Here is an 11,566-nt window from a genome sequence, read left to right as displayed (position 1 = left end):
ATAATGGGTTAAAGATGGAAAAGTCGTATGTTGACATGGGACCTATATTTGTTTTTAAAAAACCAAACAAAAAACAAAAACTTGGGACCTACAAATTTACAATATCTTTCAATTTTTGCCCTCTGTATCCAATCCTATAATTTCCCCCCACAATATTTTATAAAATAATTATGAAAAAAAAAATCAAATCGATATAAAGATTTCAAGCTCAATACTATTTTGGCCCACTGGTGAGCTCATCTAGTAACATATTTTTAATGGTAAATTTATATTATAACAATTAAAATTATACTAATAATTGTATAATTTAAATTTTGAACTTTTATAAATAAATTAATTAAAATTAACTACTCTCACTCGATTTATTTGAAAGAATAGGAATATGTTTTAAATCAAGACAAATTCGACGTATTTTTTCAATGACATAACCTAAAATTTTGGCTACATATTCTTATTTTATTGGATTTTAATTGAATAAAAATTACTATACATATTGAATTGAAATCCTTCTACTTTGAGTTTTATTTTGTTTTGGTCTATATATTTTTATATATCTAATTTAATTCATAAATTTTTGTTAAGTTTAAGAAATAGTCCTAGTAATTAATTTATTGTTACTTTTATTTTTATAAATAAATAAAAATACTCTCTATTAGCATTTTTCTTATAAATTTGAAAATTATATTCACATAGTTTTTTTTTTTTAAATTTTTTTTATTATTTAACCAATTTCGATAAAAATAGCTATGAATCATTAAATTTAAGATTTATTGAAAATACATGGATAACTTTAATATTTTTAGTTTAAGATTTGTTGAAAGTTGAAAATCTAAAAATTGACAATTGAACTTACATGAATCAAGATAGAAGAAAATATCAAGTATATGATTAAAATGGTATTTTAAAAGAATATATATTAATTTTTAAACAACAGTAAAAATTAAAATTAAGATTAATTATAGATACAAATACTAAATTTAAATATTTGAAATAGCTAAGATGGAATGAATCTCTCACTTTCATTTTCATGAGTTTAGTTAAAGCTTGGACTCTTTTACCAATCATTCATATTTTTTTCAGTAAAATCAAAAGAATATGAGAAATAAAGGACAGAAAGTGTGAGAACCAAATACAAGAATTTTACCAAATAATTTCCTTTCCAAAGGAAAGCTGAGAGGTGAGAAGTAGGAATAAATATTAAATACTTGTTTCTCAAATATTGTAAAAAAATAAAACAAATAAAAACAAAGACGATTTTCGAATAAAGAAAATGAGCCATACAAATATAACAAAATGTCACTGTCTATCTATCAGTGTCAAACCGTGATAAACTTCTATTACTCAGTGGTAGAAATCTATCACGATCTATCACTCATAAACAGTGACATTTTGTTATACTTTAAAATATTTTCAACAGTTTTATTATTTAAAACAAAAACAAAAATAAAAATAGAAATATTACCAACTTTATGATTTACAGTTAAATTCTCGCCAACATGAACCTAACTCAACTGTAATGAATTTGTATCATCAACTTCAAAGTGTGAGATTTGAAAAAAATTAAAATTAAATAAATTTTCTATATTTCTTATACTAAAATATAGGTTAAATTAACAGATTAACTCATGACCTTTCATACTTATGTGTTAAATTAGGCTTTATATTTAAAATTAGAAAACTTATTTTAAATAACAAAATTATTGAAAATATTTATAAATAATAACAAAATATCATAGTTTATATGTGACAGACATAATAGACTACTATCTACATCTATCTATTGAAATTTTACTATATTTATAAATATTTTAGTTAATTTTTCTATATTTGAAAACAATCCTAAAATTTATCTAATATATTTTTAAATTTTTAAATATATTTATAAAAATGGAATTCTTTAACTTTCGAAACTATGTTTCATAGATTCTCGTCATATTTCACACTTCTAAAAAATAATTAGATTTGTTAGACCTAGAATCAACGTTTACATCGAAAAATTTCAATTTAACATATAATAAATACATTAAAATTGAAAATAGTCAAATACGTCAAAAATTTATTAAATACAAAATTAATGATTTAGAGGATTATCACAAAAACAAAATTGAAAATTCAATAGACTAAAGTTGTAGTTAAATTTAGAATTGCCTCCAACTCTTATCCACTAAAAACACTCTGAATTTGGAAAAGAAATTACACAGTGGCTGACAGTTCAACACTGCTCAACGTTTGGGAAAGAAACACAAATACTGTATTTAATAATTATTAGGAGCATAAAGTTTATTCTTATCCACTTTCAATAAATAGTACAGATACGGGTACAAGATTCAAACTACAAACTGTCTCAGTTGCAAACACATATAAAAATGAGTAGAATACACCAGTTTATTAAATGAGAACGACAAAAAAAAAGCCGAATAAAAATAACCCATAATCTAAAATTCAGTGGGAATTCCGACATTAATGCTCAAGATTTTTTCATAAGAAATTTAAACATTTCTTTTATCTCATTTGTCAAACGATGGAACACATTGATTTGATTTGGACGTCCATAGCATTTCCAGACTGCTTTTTTATCTTGCTGACGAGTTCATCGACGTAAGTCTCCGAGGACCCGCCTTCCACCGCCGCTTTCTCCGCCGCCTTCTTCCATTTCAAGGCGTTTTCTCTGAGCTCCTCTGCTTTAGGCCCAACAATGGCGTCTCTAAGACACTTCTCAAACTCATCTCTCACCACCAATCTCATCTCCGTCACGCCTCTGGTCAACCGGAGCCCGACTCCGAATTGTTCCACTAAGAACTTAGCGTTGGTGACCTGGTCCCCCCACTGCGGCAGCACCAGCACCGGCACGCCGGAGCTTAGAGCCTCCACCGATGAATTCCATCCACAGTGAGTAACAAAGCAAGCAATGGAAGGATGAGACAGAACCTTCTGCTGTGGACTCCATTTCACAATCTTAGCTCTTTCCCCTACTTTCTCTAAAAACCCATCTGGAAGAACATGCGGTTTCAATCCTAAACAATCCGCCATGTCCTTTGGCAGAGGCTTCATCACCCATAAGAACGGAAACCCAGAATTACAGAGCCCGTGAGCCATTTCCTCGATTTGTTTCTGACTCAAATGAACAATACTACCAAACGAAATATAAACCACCGAGTTCGGTGGCTTCAAGTCAAGCCACTCGATGCAATCATCCGTCTTCATGAAATCGCCGGACAAAGCCCCTTTTTCGTCAGAGAATTTCAACGTCTTGAACAGAGGACCAATCGGCTTCACAGGGCATATCGTCATCATATGATCAATGGCGTCTTTCTCAAGCTCCTCGAAAGTGTCCATCAAGATACAAAATGGGACCGATACGTTTCGAAATTGCTGCAGAATCGACAGACCAATTGCCTTGTACTCGCCGTAAGGATGCAAGAAGCTAGGGATTTCATCGTGCTTCAACAGTGGGAGCGAGGGTAATTGAATATCACAACAGGGGTTGGATTCAGAGGGGAAATCCACAGATTTACAAGAGTAGTGATAATAAATGGAGAAAACAGAGCAAGATTGAACCCAGAGAATAGAACAGGGGAGTCCAAAATCGTTAGCTACATCACAAACCCAAGGAAGAAAAGGGTTTCCAATGAGACAAGAAACAGGGCGATTCTCTCCGGCACGGTCTTTGAGGGTTTGAGTCAGCGCTGCCTTGCCAGTGAGCTCGAGCTGCAGCATAAATAAATCCAAATCCCTACGCCTGAGGTCGTCTTTCTCCCAGCCGTCGTTCCAAAAATGGAAGTTGATGAAACCAGAGCCAACGGGGGAGGGGAGCTGGCCGATGCTTCCGGCATTTATGAGGCTGAGGCCAAAGTCGAGGGTGGTGGAGATGGTGATGTAAAGGCCTTTGGAAGCGAGTTTTTTGCCAAGGCGGAGCGTGGGATTCATGTGGCCTTGGGAAGGGAATGTGAGGAGGAAGACATGGCAAGGCGGTTGCGACTCTGCCGACATTTTTCTCTGCTTTCAAAAATGGCGAGTTGATGAAGAGAAATGGGGAGTGGAAAGTGTCGTTTTTATGAGGCTGAGGCCAAAGTCGAGGGTGATGGAGATGGTGATGTAAAGGCCTTTGGAAGCGAGTTTTTTTGCCAAGGCGGAGCGTGGGATTCATGTGGCCTTGGGAAGGGAATGTGAGGAGGAAGACATGGCAAGGCGGTTGCGACTCTGCCGACATTTTTCTCTGCTTTAAAAAATGGCGAGTTGATGAAGAGAAATGGGGAGTGGAAAGTGTCGTTTTTATAAGTCTCCAGGTTCATTTAAGGACATGGGTCGTTAGAAAAGAAACTAGAAGTGGAAAAGGTAAAGCAAAGGTGGAAGAAGAGGGAGGTGAGTCACCATTTAGTTAAGAATTTGTTTTGCCATTCACCTATCATGTAGTGCTATTATTCTCATTCCTTGTATAATAACTATTGTAACAAACTAGGACAAGCTTTGTATAAAGGAAATAGCGTTGTAGCATTTATTGATTAATTGGAAATACAATATACAAGGGAAAAAGGGAAGTCCAAAGGACTTGAGAAATTCCCAGCAACCTTCATCTTCAACTTGGTATCAGAGCCAACATGGCCGACGCTACGTTCAACGGAAACAGCTCCTCCGCTAAACCTATAAAGTTTACCACACCACCTCTCAACCAATTCTTGAATCAACTCACCACCACGAAACTCAAATATGGGAACTTCATGCTGTGGAAGACCCTTGCACTGCCGATCCTCCGAAGCTACAAGCTCGAAGGACACCACTTAGATCAGATACCATGCCCACCGATGTTCATCCCAACCACTTCTGAAGAGACATCTAGTTCTCAAATGGTAAGCGATGACAAAGAAAGTTCATCAGAGGAACGATCACTCAATCCGCAATATGAAGCTTGGCTTGCAGTCGATCAACTATTGTTGGGATGACTTTACAACTCAATGGCACCAGATGTAGCGGTGCAACTCATGGGATATGAGAATGCCAAGGAGCTGTGGCAAGCTATTCAGGAACTATTCGGAGTTCAATCAAGAGCTGAAGAAGACTACTTAAGACAACTATTCCAACAGACAAGAAAAGGTGGCTAGAAAATGAGTGAGTACCTCAAATTGATGAAGATGCACTCTGAAAATCTTGCACAGGTAGGCAGTCGTGTTTCAACAAAAGCCCTCATCTCACAAGTTCTTCTTGGTCAAGATGAAGAATCAACCCTGTTGTCATAGACATCCAAGGTAAACTAGGTATTTCTTGGTTAGATATGCAGTCTGAATTGCTATCCTATGAAAAACAACTGTAGCACCAAAACTCTATCAAAATACATAGTTCCTTTGCACAAAAACCTTCTATCAATGTAGCATTTAACAGGAATACAAATGGAGGTAAGCCACACTTCAATCCCTTATTCAATGGAAGTTGATAGTAGGGGAACAACTCCAAAGGCAGTAACAAAAATCATAATCCATTTAATGGACAAGGAGGTGGTCGTGGTCGAGGAAGAGGTTGCAACAACTCAAACAGACCAACAGGTCAAGTGTATGGGAAGTACGGTCATTCAGCCCCGGTATGTTATCATCGTTTTGACAAAGAATACTCACAGAGTACTGGACAAGGCAGAGAAAATAAAGGGTCAGTCGACTCCAAAACAAACACTATTGCCCTGTTCACGTCAGCTCAACCCTTCAACCCCTTCATAGCCACACCAGAGACATTAACAGATTCGAATTGGTACATTGACAGTGGGGCTACCAACCATGTCACTCCAGACTATAACAACATCAACAACCCAACCGAGTATGGAGGTAATGAACTGGTCACTATAGGTAATGGTGAACAATTACACATATCTCAGACTGGTCAATCTTTCTTATCTGATGGAAGGAATGAATTTATTTTGAATGATGTCATGTGTGTGCCTAACAAGCAAAGAATCTGATTAGTATATCAAAGTTAGCTCATGATAATGCTGGTTGTTGTGTCATTAAGGACAAGGATAAGGGAAGAACATTGCTGAAAGGGGAGCTTGACAGAGGGTCATACAGACTACAAGGGGCTGAAGTGATACAAGAAAATACCAAGGGTCGAGGATCTGCTCTGTACAAAAATAACAAGTCGACTGCCTTAATTCTATCAGGAGTTAGGATCAATGTCATTGAATCAAGAGCTATTTGGCATAGGAGACTAGGACATCCATCAGTAAAAACTTTAGATTATGTTATTAAAGAATGTAAATTGCCAGTTAAATCAAATGAAATAAATTTTGTCATTCATGTCAATTGGGAAAGTTATGTGCCTTACCATTTCCTAACTCTCAATCTTGGGCCTTCTAATAAGTTTGAATTAATACATACTGATGTATGAGAACCAACTCCGTTTAAATCTACTAATGGATATAGATATTACATATCATTCTTAGATGATCACAGTATATATGTGTGGATATACCCTCTGAAACAGAAAAGTGAAACATTGACAGCATTCCAACACTTCATACAACTCATACAAACCCAATTCAACTCTGGAATAAAGAAACTACAATCACATAATGGGAGAGAGTATGAAAAAATACACCATCTCTGTGAGTCCAAAGCATTTTTGTCCGAAAGTCTTGTTCCTATACCTCTGCACAAAATGGCAAAGCTGAGCGCAAGCATCGACATATAATAAAAACTGGGCTTACGCTTCTTGCACATGCATCCAAGCCCCTGATCTTTTAGTGGGAGGTGTTCTCCACAGTTGCCTATCTCATTAATGGCATGCCTACTACAGTATTACAAGGTAAATCACCCGTTACCATAATGTTTGGTTCTAACCTTTATTTTCTTAATCTCAGGACATTCGGGTGTGCCTGCTACCCATACCTACAGGCATATCACAGCCAAAAATTCCAATTACACTCGGAGAAATGTGGGTATATTGGTCCTAGCTCGTATCACAGAGGGTACAGATGCCTCAGTCTATCAGGCTAGATTTATACAAGCAGACATGTTAAGTTTGATGAAAGGGAATTTCCGTTGCAACACAATCGTGCACCATGATCGTCTAGACGACAGGGCCAACGATCGCTAAACAACCATCATTTAACACGATCGCCCAGACGACAGACCATACAAAAGACATCACGATTGCTGAGACAACACGATCGCTGAGAACGATCGGCCAGACGACAGACAATGCGATTGCTCAGCCTCCATCGTTTAGCACGATCGCCTAGACGACAGACAATGCGATCGTTCAGTCCCCATCATTTAGAAAAATCACCTAGATGCCAGACGATACGATTGCTCAGCCATCATCGTTCAAAACGATCGCTCAGATGACAGACAATACGATCGTTCAGTCTCCATCATTTAGAACGATCGTCCAGCCGAAAGACAATACAATCGTTCAGCGCCCATCGTATAGAACAATCGCAAAGACAAAAGACAAAGTGATTGCCCAATCCTTATTGTGTAGACCAATTGTGCAGGCCAAAGACAAAACGATTGTAGTGAGTCTATCGATCGTGGACAATCCATTGTCCAACACGATTGTCCAGGCGACAACCCCTCCTATACCTACTCCTCTCAATGAGTCACTAATCCCAAGCCTTCAACCCATACTCAATACCCTGCCTCAGTCACCGTCTCTCCCTCAAGCAAAGGCAACCTATAAACCAAACCACACCTTACACTCCACAAACCAGACATCCTCACCATGATATGCATCTCACCAAAGCCCATTGAAAACCCTGCCTCAAACCTTGCCTGAAAGACATATCAATCCAACTCTGACGCTCATATCACATCCTACCACTACCTCAACCTCTCCCATCCCATCACAGCCCACCATCACCACCCGTCCCCCACCTGCTCTGACTCATCCAATGATCACCTGAGAAAAAGCTGGCATTTTTAAACCAAAAGCCTGGATAACGAGTAAAGCCACCGATTGTCTCAAACAAAGCCCACCAGAATTACAGCAGCACTTACACCCCTCAATGGAAAAAGGCGATGATGAAGAATACATGGCGCTGATGAGAAATAAGACTTGGACACTAGCTCCTCCATCTCCATCTCAGAATATTGTTGGGAACAAATGGATATTTCGACTCAAGCGGAATATGAATGGCACGATACAGCAGTATAAGGCCCGACTGTAACAAAGGGCTTTCATCAGCATCATGGAGTCGACTTCTATAAAACATTCAGCCCAGTGGTGAAGTCCTCAACGATCTAGGTAGTCATTAGTGCTGCTATGTCACACGGTTGGACGCTGAGGCAACTTGATTTCAACAATGCATTCTTAAATGGAAGACTAACTGAGGAAGTGTATATGAGCCAACCACCAGGGTATGTCAACACTCAATATCCAAATCACGTTTGCAAGCTGGACAAAGAAATCTATGGTCTGAAACAAGCACCACGAGCCTGGAATACTGCCCTCAGTTCAGTTCTCAAGAAATGGGGATTCTATTAGTTAAGATCCGACACCTCTCTATTCATCTATTGCAAGGAATGCTCGGTCATATATCTCCTTGTCTATGTTGACGATGTCATTGTCACAGGTAACAACACTGAACTCACAGAACAACTCATCCAGACACTAGACATACAATTTGCACTAAAAGACTTGGGCCAACTTCGCTACTTTCTGGGAATTCAAGTACACTATCTTGACTCTGGTCTTCTGATAAATCCGTCGAAATATGTGGTTGACTTACTACATAAACTTAATATGTCTGATGTGAAACCGGTGCTCTCGTCAACAGTCCAAGGAAACGAACTATCCAAGGCTGATGGACATCCCCTCTTTGAACCGTTTATATATCGCAGTACTATAGGAGCCCTTCAGTACTTAACACATGCACGGCCGGATATCACTTACGCTATCAACTAACTAAGTCAGTTCCTTCAATCTCCAACCGATATTCATTGGTAGGAAGCAAAAAGGATACTTTGATATATCAGTGGCACAAAACACTATGGACTCTACTTTCAACCAAGCCCGAACCTACATATATCTGCCTACTCGGATGCTAACTGGGCATCCAATCTTGATGACAGGAAATCAGTGGCAGCCTACTGTACATTTATAGGAAATAACATCGTCTCTTGGTCCTCGAGGAAGCAAACAATGGTAGCAAGGTCGAGCACTGAATCCGAATATAGAGCACTTGTTCATGCCACCTTTGAAGTCCTCTGGCTTCTACAACTACTAGGTGAGATGAGATTACAATCAATACTAGACCGACCATATGGTGTGACAATCTAAAAGTAGGAGCCTTAACTAAAAATCCAGTGTTCCATTCTCGAAACAAACATATCGAAATTGATCTTGACTTCATCAGAGACCATTATCTAAAAGGAAATATCAATATTCGCTATGTACCATCGGCCGACCAACTTGCTGACTGTTTCACAAAGCCACTCAACAACACATACTTCTATATTTTACGAGCCAAACTAGGAATACTTGAAGTACCCTCCAGTTTGAGAGGGGATGTTAGAGAAGAAATTAGAAATGGAAAAGGTAAAGAAAAGGTGGAAGAAGAGGGAGGTGCGTCACCATTTAGTTAAGAATTTATTTTGCCATTCACCTATCATGTAGTGCCATGTGTATTATTCTCATTCCTTGTATAATTACTATTGTAACAAACTAGGACAAGCTTTGTATAAAGGAAATAGGGTTGTAACATTTATTGGTTCATTGGAAATAAAATATACAAGAGAAAAAGGGAAGTCCAAAGGACTTGAGAAATTCCCAGCAACCTTCATCTTCAACCTGGGTTCTAAGTTTTAACGAGTTTTAAAACCTATTTTTGTAGCTTAATTTTGAATATGGTTCTATTTTTAGTTTCTAAATTTTTTTGAGATTTTTACCTAATAATTTTTAAAAATGTCTTTTGTTTTGTATTTTCTCAATGAAGGTTTGTTATAATTTTTTTAGACAATTTTACCTTTTTTTTTTACAGAAAATTTTTTTGTGCATAATTGTTTTTTTTTTATAATTATTCTCCTTTTTCTTTATTTTCATTTTTTTATTTGATTGTGTACAATCATTAGTTCAGTCACCTCTTCTTGTTCTTTATGTATTGTTTAATGTCCCAAAAAATGATGTTTCATATTCTAATGCATTTTTAATTATTTTTTGTTTTAAAAGCTCTTTTTAATGATTCTTGTTTTGCTCTTTTACATCTCTCTTCATTTGATAATAAAAAAAGTTTGTGTTTTTTTCTTCATTTCTCTATTTTTGCATGCATTTTCTCTATTTTTTTCATTATTTTCATGCATTAGTTCTCCTTTTCCTCTCGTCTTCGTATTCGTTTTTTGCATGCGTTCGTTTTTTTTTTGTTTTCTAATGTTTTTCTTCATCTTCATCTTCGTTGTTTTTTAATATTTTTTTCGTCTTCATCTTTTTTTTTCTTCTGTAGATTTAATAGGGGTTTTACACGATTGAAATTGGTTAGTTTCAAATGTTTAAATGGTGTGTATACATTTTTTTTTTTATGATTTTTCTGTTATTTTGTTTTCCTGTTAGTTCTATTTTTTTCTCTGTATACTTTGATATATATTATATATACATTGTTCAGTTTGTATACTAAGAATGATTGTTCTGAGAAATTTGTTTTTTTTTTGTACTACCTTTTATAGGATATCTTACTGCTCAAAATTTATATACTGGGGTATATTAATTTTTTTGTATCATATACATATATATGACATATGTGTTATTTCAGATTTTTCATATTGAGATATATATTGAATGTATTGTTATATGTGTTTGTATACTAGAAATGATTGTTAGATATGATAGAGAAGTTTTTAAAATAATCATTCTGCATTTATGTCTTATTATGTACTGTATTTTATAGGTACTCTTATTGTTCCAATTTTATATGACGGTCATTTCTACAAGAGAGATAAATACATTGATTACAAAGTAGCTGAAATTGATTTTCATGATCAAATGTCATTTTTAGTTTCAACAATTAGTAGTTGATAAGATAAATAGTGTAGAAAATTGTGGTAACGTTGAGATTTTTGCGTGCATTGAATCTAAGGATTTTATGAAGAATAATTTGAAACTTAGAGAAGATAATGACGTTAGATGGTTGTTTTATTTGATTTCAAGTTGTGTTGAAAAATTTTGTTCATTAATTGTTATTTTTTAAAATACTATCAATAGTCTTGGATGATATACATCTCAATGAAGCTATGAGTAATATTAATGATGACGGTGGTCGTTATTACGAAACAATTGATTTTTCAAAGATTTTCCCTAATTTACAAGTTAATATTTATGATATGTTTCCTTCCAAAGTCTTGGATGATATACAACCCAATGAAGCTATGTGTTGTTGAATGTTATGCTAGCTATTGTAATTAGAAATAACTTTCAATACTAGACTGTTAAATCAAATAAGCAAGTTTTGGTACTAAGTTGTCTTGTCAATTGATATAAATGATTGCTTTGTGCTCATTCAATTGGAGATGATGGGAATTCTACATAGATAATTATAAGTTTTGATCATGAGCATTCATGCTCTTTGGATATTATGTTGACTGGCCATAGACAA

At 35.9% G+C, this 11,566-nt stretch overlaps 1 pseudogene across 1 annotated transcript; it reads right to left on the bottom strand.

Moving 5' to 3' along the window:
- Window positions 1-2,254: 2,254 nt before the first annotated feature.
- Window positions 2,255-4,042, bottom strand: LOC120078313 (putative UDP-glucose glucosyltransferase pseudogene; annotated as a pseudogene). The gene has a single exon (XR_016529556.1). The product of XR_016529556.1 is annotated as a putative UDP-glucose glucosyltransferase pseudogene (transcript).
- Between the last annotated feature and the right edge of the window lie 7,524 nt (window positions 4,043-11,566).

Source organism: Benincasa hispida, chromosome 5, assembly GCF_027475165.1.
Source record: "Benincasa hispida cultivar pf3 chromosome 5, pf3_genome.v1.1, whole genome shotgun sequence".
Taxonomy (NCBI): domain Eukaryota; kingdom Viridiplantae; phylum Streptophyta; class Magnoliopsida; order Cucurbitales; family Cucurbitaceae; genus Benincasa; species Benincasa hispida.
The sequence above is the reverse complement of the archived record's forward strand: the minus strand, read 5'-3'. Positions and strand labels throughout refer to the sequence as shown.